We start from the raw sequence: 8,714 nt of genomic DNA, 5'->3' as shown, positions 1-8,714 counted from the left end.
ATATAAGATATTTATTTCACCTGTTTTGTTTTGTATGTGTCTTAGCTTGCTCAGGCTGTCATAACAAAGTGCCACAGGCCAGGGAACTTCATCCCCAGAAACCAAATCCCTCTCAGTTCTGGAGGCTGGAAATTGGAGGAGCTGCTCCCTTCCGAGGCTGCAAGGTGCAATCTGTCCCAGGCCTCTCTCTTGGGATTTTTGGCCATCTTCTCTGTGTTTCTTCACATTGCTTCCCTCTGTCTCTGTATCCACACTTCCTCTTTGGTAAGGGCACAGTCACAGTGGAAGAGGGCACACCCTAACGACCTCATTTTAACTTGATTTCCTTCTTAAAGTTCCTGTCTTCAAATAAGGTCCCATCTGAGGTTCTAGCGGTTAATACTCCAACATGTCCTTTTTCGGTGAGGACACAATTTATCAAAAACTATATAATAATAAACTACTTAAAATGTTATTTCCTTTTTTAAAAAATTAATTTATGTATTTGACAGACAGAGATCACAAGTAGGCAGAGAGGCAAGTGGGGAGAGAAGGGGAGAAGCAGGCTCCCCGCCGAGCAGAAAGCCCGATGTGGGACTCGATCCCAGGACCCTGAGATCATGACCCGAGCTGAAGGCAGAGGCTTAACCCACTGAGCCACCCAGGTGCCCCTAAAATGTTATTTCCCTTTACATAGAGAATGGTTAAAATAAAATTTTAAGACGTGACGATACCCAGTGCTGAGGAAGGTGCCGAGAGCCTGGAGCTCTCCTACATGGCCGGGAGGAAGGCCAAATGGCCTGGCCCCTTGGAAAACAGTTGGGCAGTTTTGTAAAAAGTGAGAGCAGAAGTCTACCGCGCCAGCCAGCAAACCCACTCCTGGGTATTTGCCCAAGAAAGATGAAGATTTCTATTTGCATAGAAAGCTGCACATGCGTGTTCTTAGTGGCTTACTCATAATTGCCCCAAACTGGAAACAACCCAAAACTCCTTCGACCAGCAAACAATCAGAAAAACTGTGGGACATCCATACAGACAACACAGATGAACCTAGTGTGGGGTCAGCCTCAGAGCAGCACACACCTCGTGATTCCACTTAGATGACATTCTGGTTGAGACAAAACTGTAGTGGCAGTTGCCTTCTGGGGCTTGGGGTTAGGGGAAGGGTAACTACAATGGTGCAGGGGGAGGCGTTAGGGCTGATGACACTGTTCTAGATCTCGATTGCGGTGCTGGTAGTTACGTGGCTATGTTTGTCAAAGCTTCCGTAAACTTCCCATTCAAAAGGACAGATGTTAATGTGTGAGTTAAATATCTTCATTTAAAACAATCTTCTTAAATGTAATTTTCTCCCAGCCAAGGTTTTCTTAATTATGAAGAAGTGGTGCACGACGAAGATAAAATCATTTAGCCAGGGGCCCTGCATTCAGAGGTGCTCGTTTAATATTTCCTCTAGGTCAGCAATTCCCCAACGATGCCTGGAAACAGCAGCCTACAGAGGGGGTTACAAACGCCCCCGCAGAAAGATGAAAGTGATCCCCAGTCAAATAAGAGTGGGCCCAGGAAATAAAAGTTAAAATGTTTAATTACAACCAGACTTCTCAGATCTTTTGCCAGGATAAAGCATGTTGTGGATTTTAAGGAATTCCCCTAGGAGTTGCCCTGCATCTGGGGGGAGGGGGCGTTGGTCGGTAAAAGTTTGTTTGGATGAAACAGAGCTTCAGATGTCCAGGAGCCAGAGCCAGCATCTCACGTGGGAATTCAAGCAAAGCCCCCAGGCCATTTGGTGAGCACCAGGACACAGCTCAGGAAACAGGGTGAGGGTCTCAGTGGACAGGACATGGCGCTGAGATGGAACCAGCCCTTCCCTTGAGATGGGGAAGGGGGAGCAACAGCAGAATACAGCCAGGTCTCCTTTGGAAGTGATGACGTGTGGCGGAACCAGCTGGAAGACACGGTGGCCGAGCACCATGAACATCGCTGAATGCCGCTCCAGAGTTCACTTGAAATGGCTGGTTTTCATCTTATGTCAGTTTCACCCTGATTAAAAAAAGCAAACCCAAACCCAAACCCAATTCTTCACCTTAACTCTGCACTTACATTCTTGTTTCCCTCTCTGACAGAGCTACGTATTCTCTCCCCGTCACAGATGAGGTAGCAGAGGCTCAGAGAGGTGAAGCCACTAGCCAAAGACACACAGCTGTGTAAGCCGCAGAGTCAGGAGCAGAAGCAAAGTCAGGACTGGCGCCAGCGCCGCCCAGCACTCCAGAGGTTGCCTGGGCCCAGAGACAGGCCCAGAGACGTACCTGCTAGGAGGGACCCGTGAGCAGGCCAGCTCTAGCCAGAGGATGACGTCCCTCTCCCCCTCCACCAGGCCCTGGGCGCAAAGCTGGCAGACCTCAGCTGTCTGTCTATCTGTCTCTACGGCAACTTGGTTGTCTGTGGCCTGCCTTGGCCCCCGGGGCAGAGGTGGCAGCCTCCCCAAGCTGACCCAGCCTGGCTGGCTCAGTCTCGGTGTTTTGGTCTGAGCTATCTTGATGTCCTAAGCCGCTGACGGCTATGTCTGGTTTCCTAACCACCACTGCCACAGGAAAAAGAGAAAAGTGGCTGTGGCCCCGGGCCAGGAAGTGTCACCTGCCTGTAATAGAGGCAGCGGGGAGATCCCCAGAACTTGCTGGGCACCAGATCGGTGAGCATCTGTGAAGGACGAATGGGAGAACAAAGCAGAGGAGTGAGGATCCCCAAATCAACCCGAATCTTTGCAGGCCAGAGGGAAGATCCCAGAGAGCAGATGTGTCCTGGCTACTTGTGCCCCCTGCCCCACCCCGGGCTCACTGCAGCGTTGCTTTCCATGTCTACCAGGTGCCAGGGCCCCGCCACGGATGCTGGAGCCATTTCCCAGCCCCTGTGCCACCTCTTGTCTCTCTGAGCCCCCACGTCCTTACCTGGATAATGCTGGAAATGATAACCTCCCCTCCTGCAGCGGTTATGCATGAGAGAGACGGTGTGTACGGAGAGCTGGCCCCTGACAGTCTCTCTGCAGGGAGACCGGCTGCGAGGCACTGGGGTCCCGCTGCTGCTGTTGCCTGGCGGCAGTGTAGGGGCGGGGGTGGGGGAAGAGGACCAGGGTTGGAATGGAGACGGTGGGCTTAGGACTGGCTGATGGAGGAAGAGGGCTGAGGAGTCAAGGGTGAGCCACCAAGAGAGGTAGGAAATGCTGGAGAACAGTCAACGGCACAAGCCTTGTGAACTTGGTGCTGGGCGTGCAGAGTGAGAAACGCGTAGCTGTCGGGAAGACAGCTAGGTGCTTCCTTCTTGAACTCATGGGGGGTAAAGGGGTGCTGGTTGGAGATGGAGCATTAGAAGTGATCAGCAACTGCCAGGACCCCAGGGCTCTGGCCAAGCCTGATGCACTACACCCTAAACCCAGTCCTGGAAAACCCTCTCTGCTGCCTTCTGCTTCACCCTCCAGGTTGCTGGAATGGCCAGTAGGGGACAGAGGCCACCAAGGCTCCATTTCATTCAAGTGGCAGCAGGAGTCCCCAGAGGGAAGGAAAGGGGGCCCCTGGAGGGCCACGGTGAGGAGCCCATGGCCCTGGCTCATGGAGCCAGAGAAGCACTGTTAGAGGGAAACCCAGCCCCCCAGTCCTGCCTGCTAAAGGCTGCCCTGGGGGATGGACAGGAAGCCAGGGGACCCTGGAGGGAGGAAGAGCCACTAGCTGAGTCGTATCCAAGCCCTCATGATCCACACACAGGCTAACCCGTACAAACTCAGCTCAGAGAGTACGTGACTCTTTCTCAGGAAGAAGTACAAGAGCGGTTAAAGGTCCTGTCACCTGATGGCTTCCATCACCAGTGTGATCAGGGGTTTGTCCCTGCTTGCACAACTGCAAAATCACTCCTCTGGGCCACCCACACTTCACGCCATCTTCTGCAGGAAAACCCACCAGCACTCTCCAGCGGGGGCTTCTGCCCTGCCCATCTCTCTCCAGGCAAGATTCTGGAATCTTCTCCCCCATGTCCCTCTCATCTTGCAGCAAAGCCTCGGAACGACACAGTGCTGAACATGGGGTGTTTCTAGCAGAGTCGCCTCTTTGGCAGGTTCATGGGACAGCATCTGCCCTGCAGGCAGGCAGGGGCAATTCACAAGACTTTACGTGTTCTCTGTCAAAGCTCCAGTCCCCCATAGGACCTGCTGGTTCTCCTGCTGCAGTGCCCACACCTCCCTCCGGAGCCTTTCACTGCTTTCCTATCTCAGTCCTTTCCAGCTGCTGGAACAAGATCCCATGGACAGGGACGCTTAGAAACAATACACATTTATTGCTCACGGTCCTTCAGGCTGGAAGTCCAAGATCAAGGGGCCACACGGCCACATTCTGGGGACAGCCCTCCTCCTGGTCCATTGCCAGCACCTTCTTGTTGTGTCCTCATGTGGTGAAGGGGTCCAGGGAGGGCACTGGTCCCATTCATGAGGGCTCCTCCCTCATGACTCAAGACCCGCCCCCCCCAGGCCCCACATTCTAATGCCATCATTGCTGGGGGTCAGCATTTCAAAATAGGAATTTGGGGGGGACACAAACACTGAGGCCACTGCACCTCCCGAGTCTCGCTCAGGGCTTCTGTGTTTACTGCGTTACCTCATCAGAGCCAACATCACCCGTCTGCCCCCTGCCCCTTGCTCTGCCCCCGACCTGGGTTGTACTTCTTCCCGGAGGCCTTCCTTGACTTGCCTCTCTAAAGTAGCCTGCCCAGCACTCTGTCCCTGTAGCTTGTTTTCATCACAGCTCTCCCCACTCATTCTCTTTCGCCACCTTCTCTAGAACGTGGGCTCCACGGTGTGTGGCTGCCCAGGAGTGGCTGCGTCCTCGGCACTTAGTGCCAGCGGGGGGCGCCGTTGGCCCCGCCTTGGGCCTCCCTGGATCCTGTTTCCCTCCCTGACCCGCCTGGTACCTTTGTACCACCTGGACCTCGGGTCACAGGCAGAGGAGAAAGCTGACCCTCCAAGCCTCAGAGCAAACCTTCCAGGAAGACCTCTGACCAGGTCAAGGGCGGCGCAAAACTCCCTCCCTTCCTGGAAGGGGCCCCGTGGACCGGATCGGGGCTCCAAGCATGCACAATCACATAGGCACACACACAGCTATGACAGGGGTTCTTTTTTTTTTTTTTTAAATATTTTATTTATTTATTTGACAGACAGAGATCACAAGAAGGCAGAGAAGCAGGCAGAGAGAGGAGGAAGCAGGCTACCTGCTGAGCAGAGAGCCTGATGCGGGGCTCGATCCCAGGACCCTGGGATCATGACCTGAGCCGAAGGCAGAGGCTTTAACCCACTGAGCCACCCAGGCGCCCCTGTGACAGGGGTTCTAATCGGGGACGTAACAGCCCTAGAAACTTGGATAATCCTTCTGTAGAACAGAATCCTTCTGTAGAACAAAGACTCCTTGTCAAGGGCTGAGTCCTACCCCTTTGTCCCAGCCCCACCGGCTCTCTCAGCAGCAGCTTGGGCCTTGCAACACGGGTTTCTGTCTCTGTGGCTTGGGAATTCTTTGAGAAATAATTCACATCCACCACATTGGCATATGTTATATAATTGTCATCATATAGACATAAAAGCATTTCATACATACTGTTCGGAGCCTCTGGTTTTTTTTTTTTCAGTTGGTATATTTGAGAGAGCTGCCCACACCAGCAGATAATGGAATCACAGCTGTTTTTTTTAAATAATTCCTTTTTTTCCCACATGAAGTCATGCAGGAACACAGTAAAGATTGAAATAGGTAGAAAACGGATGCAGTGAAAAGGGATCTGCTGCCCATGTACCCGCAAGCTCCGCATTGTGACCCGTTTCTAGGATCTCCTTCTACGGCTGTCCCCCTGGCACACTCAGGTGACTATAGGCTCACAGGGTCGTGTCTACTGCACATCCCAGCCCCTGCAGGATCTCACCCAGTTGGCAAGTGTTAAAGGACTCGCAAACATTCCCATTCCTCGTCCAGCAGCGGCACAGGAAGCACCAGGTTCCATGCAAGAGAGAGACACACTCAGGTTTCTCCCTTGCTTGTGAACATGCTGTGGCTTCCTATCGCCCAGCATATCTGGCCTGGCTTCCAGGGGTGACAGGGAAGAGGCCACCCACCCTGGGTTCAAATCCCAGCCCAGTCACCTAGTCATGAGTAACCAAGGCAGTGCTCCAGGTCCCTGGGCCACAAGCAGATGACACCCCCCTGAGGCTTGCAGTGAGGTGAGGAGCTGGGTAATGGTCTACCCTCCCCCTTCTTTGACAGGGTTTGTTTCAGTGCCTGTGTTTCCTTGCCTCACCTGGGTCCCAGCACGGGTACAGCAAAGCCCCCAGATGGCTGCTCTGTCTGTGTGCCCCTCTGCACATCTCCCAGCCCATCACACTGCTGCGGAGGGGACCATCCTCCCCGCACACACAGATGTCCCAGGCCAGGGCCCCGGCCCTGCACCCCCAGCTCTGAGCGCCGTGCCTGCCCGCACCCGCTCATTCACTCACCCTTTCATTCCACAGCCATCCCAGGTACCTGCTCCGGGCCAGGGAGGATGCAGAGACGTAAGGCAGGGCCTGGCCTGTGGTGCTGAAGGTGCGGTGGCAGGGACACTCGCAGAAAGACAGTCATCACATGTGCGTACACTCAGTGACGGAAGAGGCTCTGAGTCCCCTGCCCAGTAGGCAAGAGGTAGTGGCCTCCTGGGTAAGGACCAGAGGCTGGCGGGGAAGGGTGGGGAGGGCTTCCAAGCCGACAGAACAGGATGAGCAACAGCAGTGAGGGAGGCGGGAGACAGGTGCGTGGGTGTGCGTGTGTGGGGATGTGCGCGTGCGTGCATGAGTGTGTGTGCACATGAGTGTATGAGTGAGTGTGTGTGCAAGGGATTTCTTTGTCCCGGATGACTTTGTCCCTCAGACCTCACCTTGGCCTTCACCTGCAGCCTGTGGACAGTGCCGTAATGCACTTTGCTCTAAGTTTTGAACCAGAGTTTCCATTCTCTGCCCTGGGGCTCCTCTACTGCTGGGGACAGGGCGAGACGCCCTGGCCACTTGCGAACACAGCCTAATGCAGAGCCAGTGCCCCCCCAGATCCCGTCCCCTGATGCTCGGGGGTCCACTCCAGAGGCTTGCCTATAAGCCCAGGTCCCGGCAGCCTCCGCCTCCCGCTGCTGGCAGCAGCTCCACGGTGATGCCCATGTGTGGTGTCTTTTCCTCTCTCCCCGCCCCCTGGTATCACCTCCCCCAGAATCCACCCGTGCCCTATTGTGGCAGCCTCTGCCACGGTGGAGACCTAAGTGGAGACACTTCTGAATTTGGGTTATTCTGTGGGAAAACTGGGAAGCACATGCCCCCAGTCATTGAAGAGGACTTACCTCCGAGAAGGCAGGAGGTGGGAGAGGATGTATTATCGCTCCCTTTATATAACTTTCTGTCTTTTTAAAGTGGTGAGATCACAGTGTGACCCTCATGTCACAGGTGCAAATCTCCAATCACCTGAACTCCCATGTACCCACAGACAACCCCTGGGGACATTCAGGCACTTATACAATTTTCCTTGGTCATTTGGGCTCAAACTGGGCCAAATTCAAGATCTGCCCCCAGCCTCTGTCCCCCGGGTTGACCCTGAGCTCAGGGGTCTCCCTGGCTGTCATAGACCAGCACAGAGCAGGTGACCCTCTCCAGCCTGGCTCTTCCCGGTCTTGTGTCACCTCCCATGATGGCGAATTTCATGTGTCCACCTGGCTGGGCCGTGGTGCTCACACAAGTCAGGTGTTATTCTGGATGTTTCTGTGGGGGTGTTTTGTGGTGAGATTAACATGTAAATCAGCAGACATTGAATAAAGCAGATGGCCCTCCGTAAAGTGTGTGGGTCTGGTCCCATCAAGCCAGGGCCTGAGCAGAAAAGAAGGCTGACCTGTCCTGAGAAGAGGGCACTGCCCCAGCTGTCCCCTGCTGACTCACCTCCCAGACAGTGGACCGGCCAAGCCTGCACAGTTGCACCAGCCAGTTCCCTAAACTAAATACCTCCACACACGCACCCCCTGGCAGTTCTGTTTGGCTGGAGAACATTAATACCCATCTGGGATCCCCATCCCCCGTCCCCCAAATGTAAGTGCCTCCTCAGCCCTTTCTCAGGTACGTGGGCCAGGCCACAGCTCTCTTTTCAGCTCAGCTCCAGATGCAGTGTAGGAAGAGCAGGAGTTTCTTCTGCACACTTATGCCAGCCTAGGAACCTCTTGGGGTCTGTGCCTGACCCCAAGCCTCGTCCCGCCATCCTGTCATTTCTAATCTGCTGATGTCACTCCCCAGAAGTACCAGGGACTTCTCCACCCACAACTGGCAATTGCCTGGGCTTCCCTTCCCTGATCAGTTAAGATGAGGTGCACTTGTTCCTCTACTTGATAAAGTCCGCATCTGGGGGATGGGATGTAACAATGCTGAGAGGCAACTCTGCTCCTTCCAGCTGCCTGCTCCATCCTCCTGAGGGCTTGGCCTTTGTCCTCAAGGCCTCAAAATGGTGGCTAGAGTTCCAGCCATCACATGCAAATTCCAGGTAGTAGGACTGAGGAAGTAAAGAAGGCAAGAGGCATGAAGAACGTGCTAATGATCCTTTGTGCTCAAATTTCCTGGAAGCAGCTGCTTCTGGCTCGTACCCCATCTGTAAGAACTTAGTCACACAGCCATATGCAGCTGCAAAGGAGGGTGGAACATCCAGTCCTTATTTGGG

Source organism: Mustela lutreola, chromosome 17, assembly GCF_030435805.1.
Source record: "Mustela lutreola isolate mMusLut2 chromosome 17, mMusLut2.pri, whole genome shotgun sequence".
NCBI classification, from domain to species: domain Eukaryota; kingdom Metazoa; phylum Chordata; class Mammalia; order Carnivora; family Mustelidae; genus Mustela; species Mustela lutreola.
This window is presented reverse-complemented; position numbering follows the sequence as displayed.